Here is a 27,026-nt window from a genome sequence, read left to right as displayed (position 1 = left end):
GAGTCGGAGAGATTATCATCTTGAAGGGAACAGTTGATAGTCAAGCGTTCAAGCGGATCATTGATGAAGGCGTTATTCCCACAATGGAACAATTATCGGAGAAACGCAGCAGAACAATTTTTCAGTATGATTCTGCCCCTGTCACCGCTCCAAGATGTTTAACTTGATGATTTTGTGGCTATATCGGTCTCTTTCTACTCATAAGTATAAGGGAGTAGAGATCAAAGTGGATAATGAAATGATAGATATGATAGAATTCGCTAGGTAGCGAACAAGTGTGAAAATTTTATAGAAGGTGAAATTAGGCAAGTAGGCCATGTATTGAACGAATACATCGAATACATAGACTGAACACATTACTTCCTTTTCTATTACGATTGGTGATTTTCGGTGACGTCACCGAAAAACACCAATCGTAATAGAAAAGGATAACGAAAACGGTGATCAAAACAACCATAAGAGAACACATTACTTACACTAGACAACGGACGAGAGACAGAACACCCAGTGGCCCAGTGATGAATTTTTCGTTTTTGACGAAAAGTTTCCACCGACTGGAGCGGGAATCGAACCCACACTCCGAGGCTTGCGATATGCCTAGACGACTGCCGCCGCTAACCACACGGCCACGAAGCCCACGTTCAATACATGGCCTACTTGCCTAATTTCACCTTCTATAAAATTTTTACACTTGTTCGCTACCTAGCGAATTCTATCATATCTATCATTTCATTATCCACTTGATCTCTACTCCCTTATACTTATGAGTAGAAAGAGACCGATATAGCAACAAAATCATCAAGTTAATTATAGAATACGGTCGATAAATCAGTACACGCTCCAAGATGGTAAGATGCAATAACATATTTACCTTGCAGATTAATAAAGAATGTATTATTTTTCCAGATCACTAAAATACAAAAAAGATCTGGGCATAAAATCACTTCCGTTGCCAGGAAACCCTGACCCTGTTGCCCTGATTTAACTCAAAAACTACAGCTGGATCAAGTAGCAATGTCGAAAATGAAATTTATGAAATCACCTAACATTCGAGCCTTCTTCGATCTACAATTAAAAAGTGATCATAAGATGAGAGAGTGCATCTTAAAGAAAAAGAGCAGCAGTACGGGCCTTAAGCTAACCTACGTTAATTTGACGTGCTCATCGAAACAAATTTCGCATCTAGGATCAGTGAAACCTATAATATGATGATAAAAGTCAAGAATGTAATCAGTTTCATGGCCCTAACTACTAGGTCACAATTTCGGACAGACCTGCAAATTTACAGGATTATGCAGCACAAGCAATAAAATCATGACAACGCTATAAATGCCCAAACAGAATGATCAATTGAGCATCGTTCAAAATTAATTTCAACCGTATGTGAGGAATTCAAGATATTTGAAAGCACGTCATATTTTCGGGTGTGACCCACCATCCACTTTCTGACAAACACTGTGCTATTGTATCCGCTTTCCAAATAACGAAGCCAATTTTAATTACTCACAATACTACTACAGCGCATTCGGTAACATGGTTAACCCACCATAATGAGCCCAGGTATCCAATTACGCTAAGCGTAACTTGGCGTGGAGGAGGCTTGAGCGGAAAGAGAAACATCGTTTGTCTCGCGACGACGCAATCGCAGCTCACTGGAGTCGAGTCCCAAGACGGAAAACGGACGGGGAGGTTAACAAGGCAAGGAATCGTCTCGACTTGGAATTGATGACGACGACGGCAACATGAGCGCCAAGTAGCGACTCATTTTTGGAATGGGTATCGCCCGCAAGTGTATCACATTGCATCATCCTTAAAGGACCACGCCGAAGAACGACTGCTGCACTCCACTGCTTGCCTGTTGTGACGGTTTCCGCTTTTGTACCTACTATGTCCCGATGTTAGATGTGCGGTTGATAGCTTTATGGGGGTCCACAGTACTTTGTAATAAAACTCGGGTCGATCTCCCCCGGTCGTAAAGCAAATGGTATTAAGGTTTAATTCAAACAGATTTCCACTTCATAACGACAAATGCGTGTGTGATTTGTTAGTCAAGCAGCAAACAAATAAAAAATAAAGCCATGCAGGACCGAAGGACCTCCGGGTCGTAAATGAGAATTATGTAGCGTTCCGTTTGGGGGGTGAGTGGAAATATGTGCGTATTATAGAAATGAGAGCTATAAAACCAGGAAATCAACTGCCAGTCGGAATGTTGTAGGGTTACTAGTGTTTCCGTTGAGCGACTATCATTGCTAGCATTTCCGTGTTGGTATTCAGTTTCAAGCTAACAGTTTGGTATGTTGATTTTCGAGATTGAAATCATCATTGGAATTGAGACAATTTACAATCCACGTAAAGCGAATTTAAATCAGATAACACTTTTCTCTCTTGTTGTAGACTTTTGCACAAGTAAAAATATAAAAAAAGCGTAAAGATGTTGACCTGTTTCCTTCTTTAAAAAAGTCTGCGAGGTTGATAAACAGTATGATAGGATGTCGTAAAATCCTTATAAGCTTGCTTTAAATGTCATGTTGTTTTTCATTATATTCAGCATGGCTCAAAGTGATTGAGTATGACATATTGCATAAGATAAATCATGTAAATCTTCATACCTGGAATTTTATGTGATTACTTAATGATGCCATCATTATTTTCACCTGAGCAATCGACGAGCTGGAGAGTCCTTCATGCTTGAGAAGTTTGACAAATAAGCGGGAAAAAAGTTTACGTTTATCTCAACGAAAGCGAGAAGCTTTCAACGATTGCCAATTCCGGTGTAATTGGTTCAATTAGATGTGGACTGTTTGCTTTGGGGCCTTCTATTTAAGTTTTACAGGCTACAGCGTGGTTTCTTTTTTTTTTTCAATTATTGAAAATATTATTAAGATGGGCAGGATACTGAATCAATTTTTATTACATGCTTTAGGATTTGCTCCAGATATATATATTCTGGTATGTATTTCAAAGAAACTTCATTTTTTCATTTTTTTTGTTAAAGAGTGATTCCTTCAGAAGTTCTCCTGAAATTTCTTAGGAAAATCTTTTGGGCAGTTCGCTTAGAATTTCTTGTAAAATGTATCTTGCAGCTCCGTCAGTGTTTTTTTTTTAAGAATTTGTTCTGAAATACTCCCAGGCACTCTTATGGGAGTCAGTTCTCCCTACTGAGATGCTGCAAGGATTAGCTTCTTGGGAGTTTCTGGACTATCTTCTAGCACCGACGAACCGACGTGACAGCTAGAACAAATAAATTCAAATTTGTTGTCCGCGACGCCATGATGAAAAATAGCCAAACACTGTCGCCACCTCTATAACGGCTCGCGATGATTTGATAGCTCGACACCGAACCCCCGTGTGTTCATATAGGAAACGGTTCGCGTCTGCGCTGATTTGACAGAAGCGATCGCTTGCTTCGGTGGTCGACCGTTAAATTTGGGGGGGGACACTTTTGAATCGCCACTGTCACGTCGGTTCGTCGGTGCTTCTAGTATTCTTCTAGCCCTGTGTCTGTGGCCAAAATGTGTGGGATGGTACACGGAAATTTCTCTAGCAGTTCCTCGTGAGTTCATGCAGGATTTCCTTGGGAATTCCTTAGAAATTTCTCCTGGAGTTCCTTGGGAATTCCTCCAAAAGTTTCTCAGGAACTTCTCTAGATGATATTCGGGAATTCTTCTTGAAGCTCTTTGAGAATTTCTGCACGAGTTCCTTGGGAATTTTCCTGGGAGTTGACCGAGCATTATTCCAGGAATTATTCAAGGAGTTCCTCGGAAATTCCTCCTGAAGTGCCTTGGGAATACCTCCAGAAGCTCTACGGGAGTACCACCAGGAGTCCCTCGGGAATTTCTCGCAAAGTTCCAAGAAAATTTCTGCAGGTGTTCCTTGCCATTTTTCTAGGAGTTACTTTCTAATGCATCCAGGGGTTCCCAGGAAATTCTTCCAGGAGTTCATTAGGAATTCCTCCAAAAGTTTCATGGTAATTCCTCCTTGAATTTCATAGGCATTCCTCAAGGAGATCCTAGGATTTGTATTCCAAGAGTTCCATGGAAAAAGTTTCTGAAATTGCACGGGAATTCCCCCAGGAGTTTCTCAGGAACATCCACAGGAGTTTCTCGGAAATTCCTCCGAAAATTCTACGAAAATTTCTCCAGGAGTTCCTCGGAAATTTGTCCAGAAGTTCAATGGAAATTCCTTCAAGAGTTTCTCAGGATTTCCTCAATGTGTTCCTCAGGAATTTATCCAGGAGTTTCTCAGGAATTCCTCCAGGAGTTTTTCGAGAATTTCTCCAAGAATCTACGACTCTAACGACTACGCAGTTTTTTTTAATATGGAAAAACGAGGTTTATTATTTGCCCGACGTTTCTCCAATACCAAATCCCCAGTGCCGAATCGTCGGGCAAATAGTAAACCTCGTTTTCTCATATTAAAAGACTGCGTAGCCGTTTGAATCGTACAATCAAATCCTCAGTCGATTTCTCCAAGAATTCCCAAGGATTTCTTTTGAAACTCCTTGGGAAGTTTTCCGGGAGTTGATCGAGACTTCTTCCAGGAGTCCTTGTAATTCTTCAAGGAGGTCCTCGGAAATTCCTCCAGGAATTCCTTACCTTCAGAAACTACATGGGAATTCCCGAGGAGCACCAGGAGGAATTCCCGAGAAACTCCTGGAGAAATTCCAGACGAACTCCCGAAGGAATTTCCGAGGAACTCCTTGAGGAATATCTAAAGACCTCTTATAGAAATTCCCGAAAAAACTCCTGGGTGAATTCCTGAGGGATTCTTTGAGGTACTCTTGGAGAAACTCTCGAGGAACTCCTGGAGGAATTTCCGAGGAACTTTTGCTGGATAAATTCCCAAGGAACTCCTGGAGGAATCCCCGAGGAACTCCTGGAGGAATTCTCGAGGAACTCCTGGAGGAATTCCCTAGGAACTCTTGGACAAATTTCTCAGAAACTCCTGGAGGAGTAATTCTAGAGGAACTCCTAGAGGAATTTCCGAGGAATTCCCGAAGAACTCGTTGAGAAATTCCCGAGGAACTCGTTGAGGAATCCCCAAGAAACTCCTGGAGGAATTCCCGAGAAATACCTGGAGATATTTCCAAGGAACTTCTTGAGGATTTTTACAGATCCCGTTACAGAAACAACACAGTCATTCGCAAGCTGTCTTAACGTGCAATTTTCCATGAGACAATCATATATGTCTCTGGCATATAAATTGTATAGAAGGGGGCTTAGACATGAACCCTGGGCGAGACCCGTGTAGCTAATTCGTGAAACTGTCAAGTCACCATGAGCAAAACTCATCTGCTTCTCAAACAGCAAATTGTACAAAAAGTTATTCAAAATTGGTGAATGGCCCTTTTCGTGGAGTTTGTCGGAAAGAACATCAACACAAACTGCACCAAAAGCCCCCTTAATTACCCAAAACTCTGAGCCCATTTGCTGTTTTTGAGCAAAGGTAATCTGAATCTCTGATGTAAGCAGCGCTAGACAGTCTTTCGTTCCTTTGCCTCTGCGGAAACCAAACTGTGTATCTGACAGCATGCCATTTGATTCAACCCGTTTATCCAGTTGAAAGAGAATCATCTTCTCCAACAAATTCCGTAGGCAAGACAACATCGCGGTTGGACGGTACGAGTTATGATCCAACGCGGGTTTCCCGAGTTTTTGAATAGCTATGACTATCACTTGCCTCCAATCATCCGGAAAGATGTTGTTATCCAGGAACTGATTGAACAAGTTCAACAAGCGCCTCTTAGAGACATCGGGAAGGTTTTTAAGCAAATTGAACTTAATTCGATCCATTCCTGGAGCGGAATTGTTAATAAAAGAAGAGCAAGTGAGAATTCAACCAGCGAAAACGGCTTCCCATGTCGTCTCTGTCTTCGGAAACATCCCGAATTATTCGCTCCACGGGTACGGAATCTGGACAAATTTTTTTCTCGAACTTGAGAATCCACCGAGGAAAGCTTTCTCGATCCTCGCTAACCGACGACGCTCCAAAGAGTTCTCATCGATGTCTCGCATGACAAGCCCTCGATGGGCCGACGCCAGTAACCGCTTTTCTTCGCACTGACCAAATTCCTAAACTTGCTTTCGAGCGAAGCGTATCGTTTAAAGATTTCGACCAAATCGCGTTTCCGGAACTCTTTGATCGCTGTGGATTTTTGCTATAGACCTATCTTATGTATTTTGGAAGACCTAAAATAACTGTATAGTGTATGTTGATCTGGTAGATCATATTATCTTTTTCCGGGACAATTTGGAGTTTCCTGAATATCTTAAATACTTTTGAGTCGATTAAAAATGCTTTTCTTGATTCTTGATGAGTCTTTGTCAACATATTCTACTAGGAGCAACGTTGAAACTTCATTTATTTTATTGAGTCTCCCCCCGAGCAGAAGGGAAAAGCAACAGCATAATAAAATGTGTTATTTTGGAAAAATAACTGAGTAGCGGAAAGAGTTATTTTCATGTTATTTACATAACATATCCTGATATAAACTTGTCTGTCATAAGCGGCAAAATAACAAATATTATAACAAAAAAAAAATGTTCCTGAAAGACCTGTTTAATAACATGTTTCGTTAGTTTCAATAACAACTTAATAACAGCGAATTTTGAAAATATTTCAATAACAAATTTTGATATGAATACGTTATTGATAACAATCTGAAAACAAAATTTGCTTTTTTTTCTGTTGCGGATAGGAACACCTCCAAAGTCCCATATGCATTCAATGGGATACGCAACAATAGGATCTATTTTTAAATGTTTCATTCGTAATTGGGACGCTTTTGATGTCGCAAGCGATTTCTTATCGAAAACAGAGAGAAACAATAGTTCTCGTTTACTTTCCAAACAACTTACGATGAAAAACTACCGTCGTTTTGAAACCCTTTATTAGGTGGTTCCCCAAGAAACAATTTTTGCTTTAAGAAATGTTTCTCAAAGCAACATTATTAAACTGGAAGTCGTGTTATATTTGAATAATTTTAAAATGAAACTGTTCTTCAACTCTTGTTCGCCCAAAAATGAGAATTTATTCAACGTCAACCGTTCTATAAGCACGATGAAATAAAAGTTTATCCAATGATCGTACACCGGTTGTGAAACTCTTGTTCAACGTTAGAACCATCAGCAATTTACACAAACATCATAAACTTTACTTCAACGTTTATTAAACAATGTTGTATGACGCTATTTGTTTAATAATTTAAGAATGGTTTTAGAAACCGTTATTGTGCACTAGCAGCATAGCGCATAATAACAAGCTTTCTTCGATATTTATTTCACCATAATACAATCAAAACATGCTGGAGCCGTGATAAAACTTACGAAATTTATTTCTATTTATAGATATGATTTTATAATTGCTACAAAAACGATTCTTAAACGTTTCTTCAACATCATGTTACATCATGTAACAATAAAATGAGAAAATGATTTAACTTTCAACATTTCTGCATTTGTGTCTGGAATAGCTCTCTCTGATTATGTACCCCCAACATCTTTATTTTATTACATTTTATGGGACAAATCACATCAATGGAAAGACTCGAACTCTGGATCTTTGGGTTCACACTCGTCTGCATCCGCTCTGCTTCAATCCGAATTACATGAATCGGCAGATTTAAAGCAGTATATAAATATTCAATTCCTAGTCGAATACATTACCGTACATATGCTGCTTAAACATTGCTTACATATTTTATTCAACTAATTGTCTTCATAAACATTGAAGTTGATCAATGTTTGAATAATTGTAACCGCAACGTTTAATCATAAGGCATGCATGCTAATTAGTTTGTTTGTTTACAACCTGTCAGTAATTCACGGTGTTGTGTTGTAAGATTGGTGACTCTTCGAACTTTTTTTCATTTAAACGCCCAAACAAGTGAACTTATTTGTTTTATTTTCACCGCTCCTGTTTTGTGTCGAGAAGAAAATGTGCTACGATTGTGTATATCTCCAATCAGCTGGAAATATGAACATTAGGAAGCTGAGCCCGGTTTGACCGGTGCCACCTTGGTGGGTAATCTACCTCGTCAATACCAAAGAGAGGAGCCGCCCAGGATCCACTGCAGTTGCATTTTCTGGTGTTTTTGTTGCCGATGCTGGGGTCTCCAGTTAGCCTAGTGGTTAAGGCTATGGATCGCCAATCCGGAGACGGCGGGTTCGATTCCCGTCCGGTCGGGAAAATTTTCCGACTCCCTGGGCATAGTGTATCATTGTACTTGCCTCACAATATACAAATTCATGCAATGGCAGGCAAAGGAAAGCCCTTCAATTAAAAACTGTGGAAGTGCTTAAAGAACACTAAGTTGAAGTGAGGCAGGCCAAGTCCCAGTGAGGACGTAGAGCCATAAAGAAGAAGAAGAAGAAGAAGCTGCTGTCGTTGGAGCGTAGTGTAAAAGGTGAGTCAAAATGTTTTTAAAAGTGTGAAGAGTGTGATATTTAGAGCTGCTGCATGAAGTTTTTTGGTCTTCAAGCTTGTAGCCGCGGTTGCTCTTTTAAGGCTCCTAATCAGCAATCGTGTTTACAAAAAGGGGCATGGCGAACAACGATAATTAAATGACACAGTACCACTGCTAATCAACATTGCTTGAATAAAAGTGTCACATTTGTATTAAAGAAACATGGTAATATCTTGTTGTTAAGCTATATCAGTGTAGTTGAATAAAATGATCAAGCAAAAGTTGTTAAACTTCAAATAGGCTACTTGTTCCACTGAAGATCTGATGTGGAATAACGGCATCTAATACGTTGGAAGCAGCATGTATTCTATCATTATTAGAGCACTATAGGACAGATGATGGCAATACTTAAGCAACTGTTTTTAAACTTTTATACCATTGGTTATTCAATAAGCAGAAATATGTTTAACTAACGTGCAGTTTCCACTGCATGAAACATTTATTCGCCACTTTGTTCAACATAAACTCTTGTACAACTGTCGGCGCCTTTGTAGCACATTTAATCAACTGACATGCTTATTAATGATTTTGAATTGTTACTTGGGTCACTGTTTATAAGATTAATTTACATTATTACCTCATTGACTGACACATTTATCCTAGTTAATCTAAGTGAGCTCGATGCAGTGAAATCAATAAAAATAAAATGTCTAAAAATAATCAATGGAGTTCTTCTTGATGACTTATTTTTTACATTTTTGTCGAAAATGTGTTGTTCGTCGTTGAAATCCACCAGTTGATCCAAAATGTTTCATAAAGTGGCTAACACTCTATTACACTCTCTATTTTCGTATTCATACCTAACTGAAACTGGGACAAAAAAAAAACAGGCATACTTTTCAAAGTGCTTATAAAACAAAAGGCTGATAAGTTGGCACTGTAACGTAATATCAGTAAGAAGAGGAACTGATGACAAAATAATATTTTCTCTTACAGTTCCTCACGAAATGCTGTGAACAACGAAAATCTCGAATGGTGTAGTTTTGATTACAAAGCTAGTTTTGTTGTAATATTAATGATCAAATATTTGTACTAGTCTCAATGACACAATAATAACTGAACATGTGCTACAACAAAACATGTTATTGAAATGTAAAGAAAATATACCAAGAGCACGATCATCACAAAATAAGATTGCCCAACAGAACATGTTGTGGAACGGTGATGACTTAATAAGTTAATAATTACAAACCGAGATATAAAGACAGGTTTTGTGATTCCGTTGTTATTATTTTGATATTTTCCTCTGCTCGGGAGTATTACAATTCCAGGACAATTTAGATAACCTTGAACATCTCGAAAAAGTATTTATCATAGTATATTAGTGTTTACTTGAGTGTTATGATGTATACCATTGACAAATTCTTTTCTGAAATCTATTTAGAAAAATATCCTGAAAATGTTAAAGAATACAAGAAAGGTGTAAGGAGCGACAACAGGGGCCAAAACATAAGTTACACCTTAGAGTACACGTGTTGATGTTTGAGTTAGATTATCATGCGTTCCTTGGTTCCCTTTGATTTCCACGATCTTTCAACCAGAGGCGATCGCTTTGACAGTTGCTAGTGTAATGTATACGTTGCTGAATGATGCAAATCGCCATCCATCAAGGCGGAAACCGTCTCGAGCGGTTATACCAAATGGTGGCAGTGTGTTCGTGAAAAAGAAATTGAGCAAATGTTTTGATGAATTCGCTAGGAGTTACGTCTGTTTGTCTTTGATAATAACTGACATCTTCTTCATCGGCTATATAGGCCTCTCTCCATATGCCACAGAACTAGTTGAATTAGCTGCCCATAAACGCATACTTCAAGTCACCAACAATTTCAGAAACTATGAATGTATGAATTGATAATCTATTTGAATAACACGATGCCGAATCGAATCCACGGAATGCTATTTCGTGCAATCAGTATTATTTGTTCGCCAACATTGAATTCAATCCCACACCCCAAATCATATTACACCTCAGCTCACAAAGAAACGCCTGAATGTTCAAGAACAAAAGAAAATATTTTCTTTTTCAATAAAAAAAGCACGACCAGAAAAAGTCGCTTTGATTGATGTCAAGTGGCTGTGCTGGTGTGCGACAAACAGGGACAAAAACGAACAACTTTCCTCCAGCGACACCCAACAGTTGCGCATTTGGGACCCCTCGCCCCACCCAACTCTGCGCTACACGATGTCCATATGGAGCGCCATACCGCCCAGAGTGGGAGATCTCCACAGAAAGATTTGCTAAATTTCTTTTATATGGAGTCAAGTTGCCTGTCAGTTAGCAGTCAGCCGAAGTCGTTTACGTTTGTGAGACTTTCTGCCTGGGTTCCTCTTTCCGGTTCCCCGACCACCGTACGCATCGACCGAGTCGAGCTCAAGCCATGAAAGCAACACATGGGACGCGCGGTCGGTTGTTGAGCCGAAAGCTCCATGTGTCGTCGCCGTGCCTACATCTCGATATGGTGGAAATCTCGAATGAGCTTGTTTTATTCGATACAGATCCCCACCCGGCTCGTTTCCAACTTGTCATATTGCGTTTGGGCTGCCACCTCGTATACTTTGGTGTTTCGGTGCGATCCCTTCTTCCTCGGGCTGGGTGCTCCTCAGCTTCGCACCAATTTGGAAGAAATTGACACTCTGGAACATAAAAGCAAATATGATGCTGCTAGGTTGAGTAGGGGTGCTCAAGTAGTGGGGGATTCATGAATTCAATATGATATCAAGTAGATTGAAATGGTAGTTTGAACAGGACAAAAGATATAAGTTAGTGTGGGAAAAGCTTATTTTAGTTAGTGGATCATCCCTAAGGACAAAGCTGAGCAACAGACCCCTACAGCGAACTACCGCTTTGTTGATCCCTAGAGATGGTCGAAGCAGAAAGAAAAACAGCAAATTTTATTGAAAAGGCGGTGTGAAGGCACAACCTAACACCATATAAAGTAAATTGCACGAATAGAACAAAAGCTATCGGCGAAAGACGATAGTATGAGAAAAAGTTTTACTCTAGGCTACCCAAAATCACATTATCATCGTGCGGATGATGCCAAACATTTGCTATTTGAAATGTCATCGATTTCTATCATTTTTAATTATGTTTTTATGTCATACTATAAGTTGAGAAGAGTAACATTTGCATTAAAAATGGATTTTTGCATTTCTCGCACACCAAGGTGTACCGAAAGGCTATATGTTCACTCCAAAAATGAAATCTTGATTGAACCCCCGGAGGGCCAAGTCTTATATACTATTCGACTCAGCTCGACGATTTGAGATGATGTCTGTGTGTGTGTGTATGTGTGTGTGTATGTATGTGTGTGTGTGTGTGTGTGTGTGTGTGTGTGTGTGTGTGTGTGTGTGTGTGTGTGTGTGTGTGTGTGTGTGTGTGTGTGTGTGTGTGTGTGTGTGTGTGTGTGTGTGTATGTGTACAAAAATGTCACCTCACTTTTGGATAGTAAATATCATCCGATTTCAACGCTATTGGTTTCAATCGACGCGGAATATTGTCCCATTGTTTCCTATTGAAAATGGTTCGGATCGGTCCAGCCGTTCCGGAGTTACGGCCATTTAGGTGTTCCGGACCGGCACCCCAGAAAGGGGCCAGATATGAAATTGCAACAAACCCATGCATGCGACCCATCAAACCACGGCATTTTCGATTATCTGATGAACAGTAAGCAGGAAAATAGTCACAGACTATGCCTGAACCGGTAGTGTTCCGGAACCGGTTCCGGGTTTCCCGCCGGAAGTGGCCAAATATAAAAGTGAACCAAACCTATGCATGCGACACATCAAATCGCAGCTTTTTCTGTAACCTGATTGACGGCAGACAGGAAAGTAGTCTCAGATAATATCTAAACCGGTAGCATACCGGAACCGGTTCCGGGTGTCCCGCCGGAAGTGGCCAAATATAAAAGTGAAACAAACCCATGCACGCGACACATGAAATCACTGTTTTTTTTTTGTAACCTGATGAATGGTAAACAGGAAAATAGTCTCAGACCATATCTGATCCGGTAGTGTTCCGGAACCGGTTCCGGGTATCCCAACGGAAGTTGCCAAATATAAAAACGAACCAAACCCATGCATGCAACACATCAAATCGCAGCTTTTTCTATAACCTAATGATTGGTGAATAGGAAAATAGTCGCTGGCTATATCTGAACCGCTAGTGTTGCGGAACCGGTTCCGGGTATCCCGCCGAAATTGGCCAAATATAAAAGTGAAACAATCCCATGCATGCGACACATCAAATCACCTATATTTATATATCTGTTCCAGTAGTATTCCGGAACCGGTTCCGGGTGTCCCGCCGGAAGTGGTCAAATATAAAAGTGAACCAAACCCATGCATGTAACACATCAAATCGCCGGTTTTTCTATAACCCGAGGAACGGTAAGCAGGAAAATAGTCTCAGATCATATTAGAATCGGTAGCATCCCGGAACCGATTCCTGGTGTCCCGCCGGAAGTGGCCTAATTCATACATGCGAAACATCAAATCGTGGCCTTTTCGATAACTTGTACGATCAGCAAGAAAATAAGCTAAGCCCACATTTGAAACTACTGATCTAGCTACTGATAGTGTTCCGGAATCGGTTCGAGGTGTCTCGCTGAAAGTGGCCGAATGTAAAAGAGAACCAAAAAAGTATTCGCGACACATCAAATGGTTTTCAAGGTATCCGGATGAACGATTACCAAGAAAAAATATCTCAGATCATGCTTGGGAAAACGAGTAGTGTCCCGGAATCGGTTCCCGGTGTTCTTTCGGATATGGTCAAATGTAGAAGGGAATTGAACGCCATGCATGCGCTACATCAAATCGCGGTTTTTTCGATAAGCTGATGAACGGTTTTCAAGAAAATCAGCTCAAATTACGTTAGAGACTACCGGTAGTGTTCCACAACCGGTTTAAGGTGTCCCGCCGGAATTGGTCAAATGTAAAAATGAACCATGTAAATTTTCCGAAACCGGTTAAGGGTGTCCCACTGGAGGTGGACATGTATAAAAGTGCATCAAACCCATGCTTGCGGTACATCAAATCACTTTTTTTGTCAGTAACCTGATGCATGGATAATAAGAAAATAGGCACAGTCCACCGAAATTACTACCGGTAGTATTTTTAGTTCCGGGTTACCTGATTAACAGTTTTCATAAACTCAGACCAGATTTAAATATACCGGTAGTGTTCCGGAATCATTTCCGGGGGTCTCGTAAGCAATACAAAACAGACTCAGACTACATAAGAGGCCACAGGTGGTGTTGCAGAAGCAACGTTGGGTTCTTCAGTGGAATTACGAAAATGAACTCAATCAATGAAAGCGATGGATATGTGTAAGAGAACCAAAAACCTATAAAAAAACTAAAGTGATCTCATCAAATCACACCATTTTAGATTCCTGAGACGTAAATTTACAGTAGGATGGCCCTAATAAAAATGTATTATACACGGCTGATAGGGTGAATGAATGTATCATTCCCTGAATGATGAAGATGATAGCCCGAAAGGGTTGTTAAGCACGTTGTATCACATTTTTCTATTAGGGGGGTCAACATTGTATGGAAAAATTAAAATCTAAGCGCATCAGCCCCGAACATTCTTTTAAATCTTTATTTGCGTCTAAAATTACTGCGCAAAATTTTGATGTGACTGGAGGGCGAGCTCTGTTATGTGGTTGATATTTGAATGTGATATAGCATTGGCAACTCAAATTACTACATTACGAATTCTACATGAACCTTGTAATCAATGATAATAAAATATAGCATAAAGTGTGCAGATAAAACTTTATCAAAGTGATCTCCGTGAAAAAAGTTTAATTATGGTTAGCAATTGTCATCTTGGTATGAAACAGTCTCCAGTGAAGGGGGCTGATACTTTCTGCTCTGCCCATACGTTAAACATAACGTCGGAATAAGTGCCCCAATTCGAGGATGACTTCGATAAAATTCTTGATATTCTAAATAAAGTATTCTCATGATTCAGAAATTCGTAAGTGGTACAGTTCCAGATCGCTGTTATGAGCATTTCCTCCATCTCGTTCATTACAAAAGCACAGAAATTTGGGGCTGATCACTGGCAAGATTGATTGCATCGACGGATAGATCATGAGTACATATTCGACGAGAAAGGCACTATCACCACTAGGTGGATAAATCTGGGTTTTTTTAAGTGAGCTGGAAAATGTATAAGCAAAATAAAAACATTTTTTTTTTGTTTACAAACAGCATCTATGCGGGTTATGCTAGAAAAATAGTTTAATTAAAGTTATTGGGAAAGTTGATTACAGTAGTCGAAAACAAACGACATATTTTTCAATATTTTTACCGCTTTGTCTATGCAAACTATTACATATTTGGTTGCGTATAATCATTATTTACATGTTACCCTAAGTGCCAAAAAACAGCTAATTTCGACTTATAATTATGTCACGATAATGATCGTTCTAGATTCATGTCAAAACAGAATATTATCATCCCCATGATATTTCCGAATGAACTAGAATACCTTCGTTGATCATTTGGTACAACTGATGCAAAAATTTACAAAGCTTAAGGAAATTTTGTTTCCTAAAGAGTAATATGATTTAACCGTATTTTCATAAAAGTGCTGCCCAAATTCGAAGCCCCATTACACAGCGTAACAAAAATTAACTTTTGGTTTGTCTCAAGAGCAAACTTATGTATCTCTGACAGATTTTGGGCTGCTGAATCCGAATCCCGGCTCAGATTTGCTCCAGCACGACACAACTTTGAGCTCAATTTATAGGGCAAAATATGCTATTTTGGGCTGTTTTGACTGCAAGCCATTAAGCATAGAAATATTTTTTTCAAGCAATCAAAAGGTAAATTGGTCAATTAACATCTAAATTAACGAGTCATGCAAAATATTTTGTTTTACCCAATCGAATTTGATAGTTTTAAGCGATTTATGTTAGGTACGATATTTCCCATACAAGTCACATAAACATAAAATGCTCCAGTTGTTAATATAATCAAGGTTGCAACCATTCATTTGCAAAGATTTACATTCATTTGCTATTGTCTCAGTTCAGAGGCATGCTATCGAAAAACAATATATGGATGAATTTCACCTTGTAGTTTTATCTGAAAGTTTGCCGAATAACATTGGGGTCGCACACGCATTCCAAAGTCGTGAGCGAGCTGTGAAGGCAACTTTCCACAGCGTGAATGAAATTTACATTCACCGCCTGGAGAGTTGCCTTCACAGCTCGCTCACGACTTTGGTATACGTTTGCGGCCCCAATGTTATTCGGCAAACTTTCAGCTAAAACTACAAGGTTAAATTCATCCATACATTGTTTTTCGATAGCATGCCTCTGAACTGAGATAATAGCAAATGAATGTAAATCTTTGCAAATGAATGGTTGCAACCTTGAATATAATATAGATATTAATCCATCAATTTACCTTTTGATGGCTTAAAAAAAGTATTTCCATGCTTAATGGCTTACAGTAAAAAAAAGCCCAAGATCGCATATTTTGCCTGAACACGGTAACGATTAAGTCTTTGGAGAAGGTCTCCAATGGACTGAAACGTTGGACAAAATAAAAGAATAGCATTTAATTTTTATCATGAAAGACAATCCACCACGTTGGAAGACTTTTGGTATTTGAACTATCTCCTTTTCCCAAAAAAATAAACTCCTGCATAATTCTATTCGATAGCAGCTTGAAACCGTTCGCCGAATTTACTCGAGAGTCTTAAAACTCGGTGGCTTTTGCGCCACTCTCGCGAACGAGAGACCACCGGTTCATTTCAGGTTTGCCCGACTAAATCCACGACTCTTATCTCGAGGGCTTTCTCGAACGGCCGCTAACTTGATCTGAAACCCAAAACGCACTAATTTATACACACAAAAACGAACGAACTGAAACTATAACGGAAATTTACACCAAAAGAGACTAGAAACTGAATGAACAACAATAACCGAACAATAAAAAGTGTTTGAAATGAATTTATTTAAATAAAAGGAACAAAAAACAAAAGAAACAAAGAAAACTAAACAACTAAATTTGTCCAAAGTATATTATTTTTCACAATGCTCGTCAAGTGTGTGTTTGTGTGTGTGTAGAATCATGGCCATGAACTCAAAACGACGTACCTGCGCAGGCTTTTTCGGTGTCAGTGCTTCTTCGTGGCCAATCGTCGACGTTGCTCTCCTTAATGTTCGCCGGATTATAGGTGCGGAGGGGTGTCGGCGGCCCGGTACTCTGCCTGATCGTGCCTAAACTGCACGCAGGTAGGCCGGAAATATTCCCCTTGAGTCCGTTTAGCTACCAGTTACTGGCGGGCGAGGACGAGCACTAGGCTTAAAGCCCAAAATAAAAAGCGTCTTGGACGCTGATGTCCAAAGACGAGACACAAGATTAAAAAATATACACTAAACGAATTCACTTTTAATAATTACCTTTTGAAAATCAAACAAATGCTCAGGGAACAGAGTGTCTGCCCCTGGCGACTAAATCCACTATTCAAATAACTACAAAACGAAAAACAAAGACAAATAAATTCAAATCCACTTCAAACTACATTAATTTACTAAACTATAACTCTAATAAACACTACACACCTTTAAAACAGTACAAACTGGGAGAAGGTCGCCGAAGCTCACTTCTGCTCTCCAGCCGACTCAACTATGAAGTGACGGAGTCAAGTCGATTTCTCTAGTCAAGTAAATTTCCTGCTATTGAAGCAGTCGTCTATTCAATTTACAAACTATTATATACAAGTGCGCCAAATTTAAATCGCACATGGCGTAAAAACTACTTAACGCCATCGATGGGGTTTTGTTCAAGATAGCGGCCGTTCGAAGAAGCCCTTGAGTGAAGAGTCATCAATTTAGTCGGGCAAAACATTGGAATGAACCGGTGGTCTCTCGTACGCGAGAGTGGCGCAAAAGCCACCGCGTTTTAAGTTTCATTCAAGCTAATTCGACGAACGGTTACAAGCTGCTTCACTCAGTGTGTATTTGCTACATAGTCAGTGTGCAGATAAATTGAAGCATTGTGTAATGGCATTGCGTTCATTCTATTTTTCATTGCATAGCCATTTTCTTTCAGCGTTTTGCCTTTCAAAAATTTAGTTCAGTCTTTATGCAAGATGTTCCAAAGATTTATTTAACAATGCAGATTTTTTTTCCTAAGGAATCCATCATCATTTCCTCTATGATTTTTTTTTATCAGGAAAACCCTTAGGATTTTCTTCGAAGGATTTCTGCCATAATTTCTTTATTGAACCCTCTGTAAATTACTTCAAGAATTCTTCAAAGGATTTGTTCGAGTAATTTACCATACATCTAAACAAATTCCTCCATTTATTCCAACAGGAATTCCTCCAAAAAAATTTACATAAATGGCGTAACATTTTTTGACCGATTTTCTACTCTCCCTCCCGTCCTTTCCCATACCTAATACATGGCTCGTAACTCAATCCCAGACTCCAATCGCCCACTAAAAAGCTTTTAAGACGCTCCCCATGGGTTCTTTCAAAAATTCCTCCAGGGATTTCTGGCGGTAAACTTGCAATTGCAACTATTCCTTCAGGAATATCTCTAACAATCTCTCCAAGCGATTTATTCAAGGATAATTTAAGTATATCTCCATGGACCCTTGTAATATATCTCCATGTATTCCATTAAACCTAATAGGATGTTAGGGTAAACATAATCCAAACAGGCACACTGACGTGTACTACGCTATCGTGGAGCGAATAACCTAACATCTTAGGAGGGTTAAAGATTTAACCAAGAATTTCTTGAAAAATATCTTCAAAAATTTCTCTAAGAATCCCTCCGAGGATTCGTCAGAAAACCCTCAAAGGGTTTCATCATGAACTTTTTCCAAGGATTGCTTTAAGCATTTCTCCAGGGATTTCTTCCAGAATTGATCCATAAAATTTTCAAGTCTTGCTTCTGCATTCAAGACTTGGAAAATGCGAAGTTTGCTACGTAGTTAATATCCCAGCCAACACAAAGTCGTATATGATGGAGAATAGGATGCTAAAGTGGAGGCCATATGCGTACATGTTTCCATTTAACCGCGTGAAAAGTGAACGCATATTGCCTCCACTTTAGCATCCTATTCAACATCATATGCGATCATGTGTTGGCTGGGATACGCCCTTTGATATCCCAACTCTTGAGGGTTGCTAGTGAGTCTTCATGTCATGTCGTAGGCCTTGGACATGTCTAATGAGACTACATCTACGTGCAGGTCCTCACTCGACGCTTTTTCCAAAAACGGAAATTCGGAAAAGAACGTATCCGAAACAGAGTCTCATCAGAATGCTTGCTGCTGTGGGCGGATTCGTTTATGCCTATCCAGATCTGTTGACAGTGGACGACTAACCATCCGCGCGAGTGTTTCCCCCATGCAACTGAGTAAGGATATCGGTCTATAACCAAACCATCCGTCAGAGTCTTATCCTTTCCATCTTTGGAGATAGAAGTATAATATTTATAGTATTTTGGAACAGCCTGCTTGAAACGCTCCAGATATTGCTGCTGATTTTTTTTTTCAGAAATCCTTTTGTGATTTCTTCAGAAATTTACCGGGAGATTTCTCAAGAAATTTACCAAAGGATTCATTAATAATTTCGAAAATTCCTCCACAGATTCCGAAAATAATCCTTCAGCTGCTTCTTCAGATTCCTACAGAAAATATCCAAGAAATTTTCAAGAAATTCTGCCAGAATAGTATTCGAAAATATCTCCTAAAATCTTAAAATAATAATTCTTTCAATAATTTCTTTAATTTTTTTAGAAAATCTCCCGCCGACTTTTTCAGAAACTCTTCCAAAGTTTTCGATTCTTCCATGGATTCTTTTAGAAGTTTCCCTGGAGATTTCTTCAAAAAATCTAATTATGACCAGACGCACCAACTTGGCCAAATTATTGGGGGGGGGGGGGGGGTTTGGCAAAGCCTTTTTTTTCTAATTTTTGTATGGGAAAATCGAAAAATCGTCAAATATTGGGGGGGGGGGGGGCAAAACCATGCTTGCCCCCCCCCCCCCCCCCTAAGTTGGCGCCTATGATTATGACTAAAGATTCCTTTAGGAAATCTTCTATTGGTTTCTTTCAAAGTTGCTTAGAATTTGTTTTGGAAGATTTGGCTTTCTCAGTCTAGGGAATCCAAACGATTAAATTGGTATTGCCCACGCTTCAGCCTAATTTTTTTAGGGCTTTTTCAAGGGTAAAGGCAAAACAAAATAATACGAAACGTCGGTCAATGCCAATTTAATTGTTTGGATTCCCTAGACTAATAAAGCCAAATGTTCCAAAACATAAAATTTCCAGTCGAAAATCTCAGCTTTTCCTGGGATTCAGTCTTAAAATTTAGCAAGGTTTCTATCATAGTCTTCTCTAGCGTTAACGTTAACCAGCGTTAAATTCTAAGAAATATTAAAGATTTAACATAAACGCGTTAAGTTTGAAACTGTCTAGATGTTACTCCAGTTTTCCACAGAAATTCATTCATGAATACGTTGACAGATTGCTCCAGAAATACTTCCAGAAAATCCACCAATAATTTCTCTGAGATTCATTATAGTTAACTTCCGGAGATTTCTACCAGAATTCAAAATTGTGACGTGCTGGAGCAAATCTGAGCCCGGATTCGGATTCAGCGGCCCAAAAACTGTCAAGAGACACATATGTTTGCTCTTGAGACAAAAAAATGTTGCGCTGTGTTATTATGTGAATTGATCACAATCATCCAAGTTTACAATGTATTTTCATCAACCATGCAAAGATAGGGTGTATGTACCATTCCTTGGCCTAATTTGCAAGCCGCCTTGACAATTTTGACCATAACTCATGAATTAATAGCTCTAGAAATAAATTTTTGACCCTATTACACACTTTAGGCAATGCATGTTTCACCAATCGGAAGTAAACTAACGTAAATATTCAAGAATTTTCCTAATTAAGTTGAAAAGATTCGATGCGATGGTATGCAACGTTGGTCTATGGTACAAAAATTGGCCTATTAGTGGATACAACGTTGGCCTATTGCTTTCCATGCACTATAACCACTAATATCTCATTTTTTCAATATTTCTGCTGAAGTATTATCTCTGTTTGTTCACCAATCTTTACTTTTAAATTACATTTTCGAAGCCAAATTTTCAAAAAACTCTAAATAAATCATTTAAACTAAAGTTCTTTCTTAATTTAGTAACGAAAACAACGCAACCCTATTATTGTGTTACATTTTTACAGTCACCGCACACAAAATCTTTTTTCCTATTCGTTCTTTCTGGTTCTTACGCAATAAATGTTATTGACGTCTTTTTATCGATGTTTTTGACGTCACTTTACTGATGGGCAAAGATTTGGGAACATAGTGAAAAAAATGTCCTCAATATTCGGCCCACATTCAATTTGTAAAATAGTTATTATTCATTGAAAACAGCTACACAAGTTCAAAATAGCGTCTTTGACCGTCGCATCAAATGTTCAGTTATTGAAAAGTCAATTCGAAATGTTCCAGAATCATGCCATTTATGATCATGTGCTAATTGAGAGCATGAGCATGATTGACCGCCCGCGGTTGCTCCTTTGTTATTGCCAGGGAATGAAGTTATCGACAAATTGAGACGAAAATTGGCGTTTCCCGAGCATCCGAGCAATTCAACGATTCTTTTTCCAGCGACAAATCCTTGCCTGAATTTATCGCATGTCTTTTTTCGCTGATAATGCGTGTGAGCGAGTTTTCTATGATCGCGATCGTGATCGATAATTTCATTCCCTGGTTATTGCAAGGACGTCTGCATTTACACAAAGAACCAACAGATGATGCTTGGGGCTAGCATTCTCCTCATTGTGTAAATTTTCGAAAGGTCTAATTGAGACAAGAAAAAGTTGCTATGGAGCCAACAATATTCATCATGGGAAAAATAAGTTATTTGGCATTTTTTGGGATGGATTTTAGTTGTTTTTGTTGTAATTATTTGCATTAGGGGTTGTCCATAAACCACGTGGTCATGAGGGGGGGGGGGGGGGGGGGGTAGAGGGGGGTTCGGCCAATGACCATTTTGTATGGACGAATAAAAAATTTTGTATGGACTAATGACCACGCGAGGGGGGGGGGGGTTGAGAAGTCCCAAAAAAATGACCACGTGGTTTATGGACAGCCGCTTATTGTTCACAAGCAAGCAATCTCAAATAAACCAAAAGTCTCATCTGAAAGTGTTATACTCAATGATAAGACATTTTATTACAAAAAGAAGATAATAATGCAGGGACAGGCCAGTGCATTTTCGTCTCAATTTGTCGATAATTTCATACCCTGGTTTCGATGGGGACCGCGATCGGGTGGCATTGTTCGAAGGAAAAAGTGACACGTGTTTGGGGCAGGTGCACATTTTCCTTCCTCGTGAAGTGATAAAAATGGATGCTCACTTAGTAGCAAACAGTATTGCAGAAAATTGAACGAGTTGAGGAGTGGTTGCGGTCATCCGACAACATGGAACTGGGTGAGATCATTCCGAGTTTTTTTTTTTCTTTAAGTACTAGAAGAAGTTGGGGTTATATCGCCAATGCGTTTTCATCAGGACTCCTGGAGTCTGTAATATCTGCAAATTATACTTATCTAGTTCTGGTGCAGGCCTAATATTGAAGCGATAAAATGTTAGAAGAAAGTGATTGCAGTTCACAACAATCATTGAGCAAATTTAAAATTATTGGCTCAATTGCCTCAACGGCTGTCGATCATAGGTAACACATGGGACTACTCTATTCTTAGTAAAATACATAATTCGTAAATAGCTATCTAAGCTTGAAAGTTTATTCTCCGTATACTCTAAGTTAAATACTGTGGGAAAAGCGCGACTATTTCCGTGAGTCGGTCGGTTTTCTCGGTAGGGAGATGGGAACGCGAATTTTGAATGCGAAATCAGAAGCGCGTGATAACATTCGTGGGAAAGCCGGTTTTCACGGTAGTAAACGATCAATGCGGTGACGCGTTCAATATAGAACGATCGTTGACATATGTGCATTACCTTTACATCGCGATCAAATAAATCATAATCGGGATAAAGACCGTGTCGTGTATTTTCATATAACTTGTGGATCATACCAAAGGTGGCTCCAAGATCCACACCTTACCCTACCATACTAACAAATACTCCTTCCCGAGACAACTGTGGGGATGCTGTGGATTCCACGGTTTCTAGTAACAACGGTTGTCGAACTAACAATCCTCCCCCTTTCCCGATGACCGTAAGGACGTGACCGGCGCCGTTATTGACTTTAAAATATCGAACTCTTGAATTGTGCACATTGAGAGTATGTAGCTAGTCCCAAGCACCATTCATTGGATCTCTGTGCAACTTCGATTGTTCTGGTCAATCACGGAGTAGCAACTACGATGTGTACGGTTATCTTTGCTTTGCTTTGCTTTGCTTTGCGGCCTTACAACGCAATAATTATTGATGTTTGCTGATGATTCAAAAAAATTGACAAAAATATCTCAAATGATGGAAACTTCATGCCTCACCCAGAAACAATCAAATAGGTTCACCTCAACGCATCACCGGGAAAAAGCATCAAAACTATAAAACAAATATTATTTATAACACCGTGCAGCAACCATCACTCGCAGACATAAAAATCGTAAAGTATGCCCCACCAACTTGTTTCTTCCTTCTTCTGCCACAAACTTGCAATCGTCTGTTTCCTGGAGGTACCAACTCTCTCCATCCCGGAGCACGGGAAAAGCATCAAGTCATGTATGTAGACTTCCGGAAACTAGTTGAAGATGATTTTGCTCCGTTAGCTGTTGTTGTTGTTGTTGTACTGCTTGACTAGAGTCGGTGTTTCTTTGGAAATCTTTTTCGCGAAAATATTTTCCGCGATATTGTTGAATGTTTGATGAGAAAACTATGCAAGCTTCACACCGCACAGTTTTCTCGCGACATGAGTACACCGCCGGCAGTACCTACCTCTAGTTGTTCGCTTATTATGTGAGGCAACATTTATCAGAAATGAGCAAGAGTTAGAAAAACCAAGCAGCACCGCCCGCCCAGAAGACATCGCCGTACAGCAGTATCCTCGTCCAATGGTGCTGCTGCTGCTGTTGTGACGATGACGAAGACTGGGGGGCAAAAACTCGATCCGGAAATGCTATGCTGATGGTTGTTTTATAGCAGTTGCAACCATTCTTCATTTTCCTTCCAACTTTGCCGCTGGGGTCTGCCTGCATGTGCTTAAGCTGAAGAAAAAGTTGGGTTTCTCTTCTTATGACTGCTGGTGGGGTTGTCTCGATGATGTGTGTTGTATGAATGTTTATGGATAAAAATAAGGGGCAGTAGTCAACAGGGAGGTTTAAAAAACCTATTGAAACTTTAGAAAAATAGCAGATGTTTAACAGAATGCAACAGACGCCTTAAAAGTAAAAACATTGTTTTTGAATTCGGGAGAACAGAATCTTACCAACCACATCCAATAAACACTTTGCATCGCAGTGCAACAAACGGGTTTGAGGTGATCGAATAGTGGAAGCAGTACTTCAGCAAACACCTGAATGGACAGCGTACGAAATGACATCGTTAATGTAGCAGAGGAAGGAAACAAATCTCTTCTCAAAATATGTCATTTATCTGGCTGATAAGTGTAGTATCAGAGCTACATACATACATACTTCAGTTCAGGACACTGTTAACTGAAAAGTTAACATCTTTTATTTCGCTAAACACCGATAAGACTGAGTCCACAATTCTATGCCACAAATTTTGGTTCGCTGTAACTTCTCCCCAACCTCGAGAACGTCCTATATTTGCTCAAAACACTCTCATTTTTATGAAATGGATTCCGTGATTCTGACCTTCGCATAAATCGCCAATAGCTATTGAGTTTCCGTTCCCAAGGTCTCATCACTGACTGTTCTTCCCTACACATTTACACAAGTAAAATGCCATACAAGAGAGTAGTTGCAGCGGAGCTTGTCAATGTTGTCATTGTCATCTCGAGTACGAGCTTCGTTCGTTATTTGCCATTATTGTGAACTTGATCGAAACCATACTCGTAATTGAAGTTACGATAACGATACCCAACTTTATTGCTTCGAATGACTTTGTGTAATGAATTCGTTATTCATTGGATAGATTCCACGCTGAATAGAGCAATCATTTCATTGAAAAGTGCAAAAAATCTACAAACTACAACCTTTTATCTCCAGGGGAGACAATAACTCCATGAAATGCTAAACCTGTCATCAATTTGAAGCTCTTAGCACCCCCAGCAATTAGTAAATTGAAAGCAATCCCACAAAGAAGACTAACGAAATCAATTACTCAAGCGAAAACCACATTGGTTTGATGAACTTCTCCCTTGTAGCAATGGTCATTAAATTGCGATAAGTCTGACTTCCGAGAAGTCATATTCCTCTTCCATCCGGGCAACAACTGAGTCATCACCCTTCCGGACGAACAATCCACCCGTACAACCGTCGAAAGTATAGCCGTCGCCATCATGTAGACTGTGGTGATAACACTTAAACCATTACGCATCCCTTCGTTCGGTCCCTACCCGGGAAAGCCAACACATACGACGACGGAGATGCGGAACGAACAAAGCGTCACCACGTGCCCATTATCAGGAACAATAAACCAATCAAAATCGAATCAAATTTTATTACGACGACCTATCCCGAACCCGAACTCGCTTGCTGACTTTATAGGTACACTCGGATTTCACTTCCCCCATTTGAAGAAGGGATACCTAGTTACTTGAATCCCGACGACCTTTGACCAGTCTTATAAGTCAGACAACTGGGCAGATTTGATATTTCGAGGGTGTAATACGATTATATTGTCTCTTTTCCCTTTTTGCCTTTCTCGTACACCAAGGTGTACCGAAAGGCTATATGTTCACTCCAAAAACGAAAATTTGATAGAGCCTCCGGAGGGGTCAAGTCTTATATACCAATCGACTCAGCTCGACGAATTGAGGTGATGTCTGTGTGTGTGTATGTGTGTGTGTGTGTATGTGTGTGTGTGTGTATGTGTGTGTACAAAAAACTCACATCACTTTTTGGCAGTAAACCTCATCCGATTTCAATGACCGACGGTTCATTCGACGCGGAATCTGGTCCCATTGTTTCCTATTGAAAATGGTTCGGATCGGTTCAGCCGTTCCGGAGATATAGCCATTTAGGTGTTCCGGAACGGTACCCCAGGAAGGGACCAGATATGAAAATGCATCAAACCTATGCATGCGACACATCAAACTACGGCATTTTCGATAACCTGATGAGCGGTAAGCAGAAAAATAGTCTAAGACCATATCTGAACCGGTAGTGTTCCGGAACCGGTTCCGGGTGTCCCGCCGGAAGTGGCAAATATCAAAGTGAACCAAACCCATGCAAGCGACACATCAAACCACGGCATTTTAGATGACATGATGGACAATGAGCAGGAAAATCATCTCAGACCATATCTGAACCGGTAGTGTTCCGGAACCGGCTCTAGTCGTCCCGCTGGAAGTGGCCAAATATACATGTGAACCAAACTCATGCATGCGACACATCAAACTGCGGCATTTTCGATAACCTGATGAGCGGTAAGCAGAAAAATAGTCTCAGATCATATCTGAACCGGTAGTGTTCCGAAACCGGTTCTAGGCGTCCCGCTGGAAGTGGCCAAATATACAATTGTACCAAACCCATGCAAGCGACACATCAAACCACGGCATTTTCGATGACCTGATGGATAATGAGCAGGAAAATCGTCTCAGACCATACCTGAACCGGTAGTGTTCCGGAACCGGTTCTAGGCGTCCCGCTGGAAGTGGCCAAATATACAATTGTACCAAACCCATGCAAGCGACACATCAAACCACGGCATTTTCGATGACCTGATGGACAATGAGCAGGAAAACCATCTCAGATCATATCTGAACCAGTAGTGTTCCGGAACCCGTTTCGGGGTTCCCGCCGAAGTGGTTAATTCTGAAAGAGAAACAAACCCGTACATGCGTCACATCAAATAGCGGCTTTTTAGATTACCTAATGAAGGTCAGCAAGTGTTTCGGAATCGGTTTTGAGTGGCCGGAAGAGGAAAAATGTAAAAGTGAACCAAATAATCCAGGCATGTGACACATCAAATCGTGGCTTTTGCGATAACCTAATGAACAGTTATCTAGAAAATAGCCTTACGTCACTGGTAGTGGTCCGGAATTGGTTCAGAGAGTCCCGTCGAAATGGTCAAACCCTGCATGTGACACCTTCATTTTGCAGCGTTTTTGGTTAACCGATGAGCAGTTAACAAGACAATAATGTTAGACCATATTTGGTTCAGCCGGTAGTTACCCGGAATCAGATCCGGGTAGTAAAATGTAAAATTTAACCAAACCCATGGATGCGGTACATTAAATCACGACCAGTCTTGTAAACATTCGACACTTTTTACTACCTTCATTTCGTTGCCGCAGTCGGGTGTCAGTCGGCTTTGTTACATTCGTGCGCTATCGTTACCTCTAACCTACACACAACACGAGCAGTAGAGCGAAGACTGATCACGACTTATCGACAACCTGATGGAAAAATAG

The 27,026-nt window shown here is 39.9% G+C and overlaps 1 long non-coding RNA gene across 6 annotated transcripts in view; it reads right to left on the bottom strand.

Moving 5' to 3' along the window:
* The window catches only part of LOC134288354 (uncharacterized), a 71,461-nt gene extending 54,273 nt beyond the window's left edge, over positions 1-17,188 (bottom strand). For 5 of the 6 annotated variants that reach the window (XR_009997914.1, XR_009997915.1, XR_009997917.1 and 2 more), the window contains exons 1-3: positions 17,052-17,188; positions 16,890-16,961; positions 16,584-16,822 (exon numbers count right to left, since the gene is read on the bottom strand). This is a non-coding gene — a long non-coding RNA (uncharacterized LOC134288354). Of the gene's footprint in view, positions 1-16,416; positions 16,823-16,889; positions 16,962-17,051 lie in introns of those variants that run through there. The other variant, XR_009997912.1, reaches the window with a different exon arrangement.
* Between the last annotated feature and the right edge of the window lie 9,838 nt (positions 17,189-27,026).

The sequence above is a fragment of the Aedes albopictus genome, chromosome 2, assembly GCF_035046485.1.
Source record: "Aedes albopictus strain Foshan chromosome 2, AalbF5, whole genome shotgun sequence".
Lineage (NCBI taxonomy): Eukaryota > Metazoa > Arthropoda > Insecta > Diptera > Culicidae > Aedes > Aedes albopictus.
This window is presented reverse-complemented; position numbering and strand designations above follow the sequence as displayed.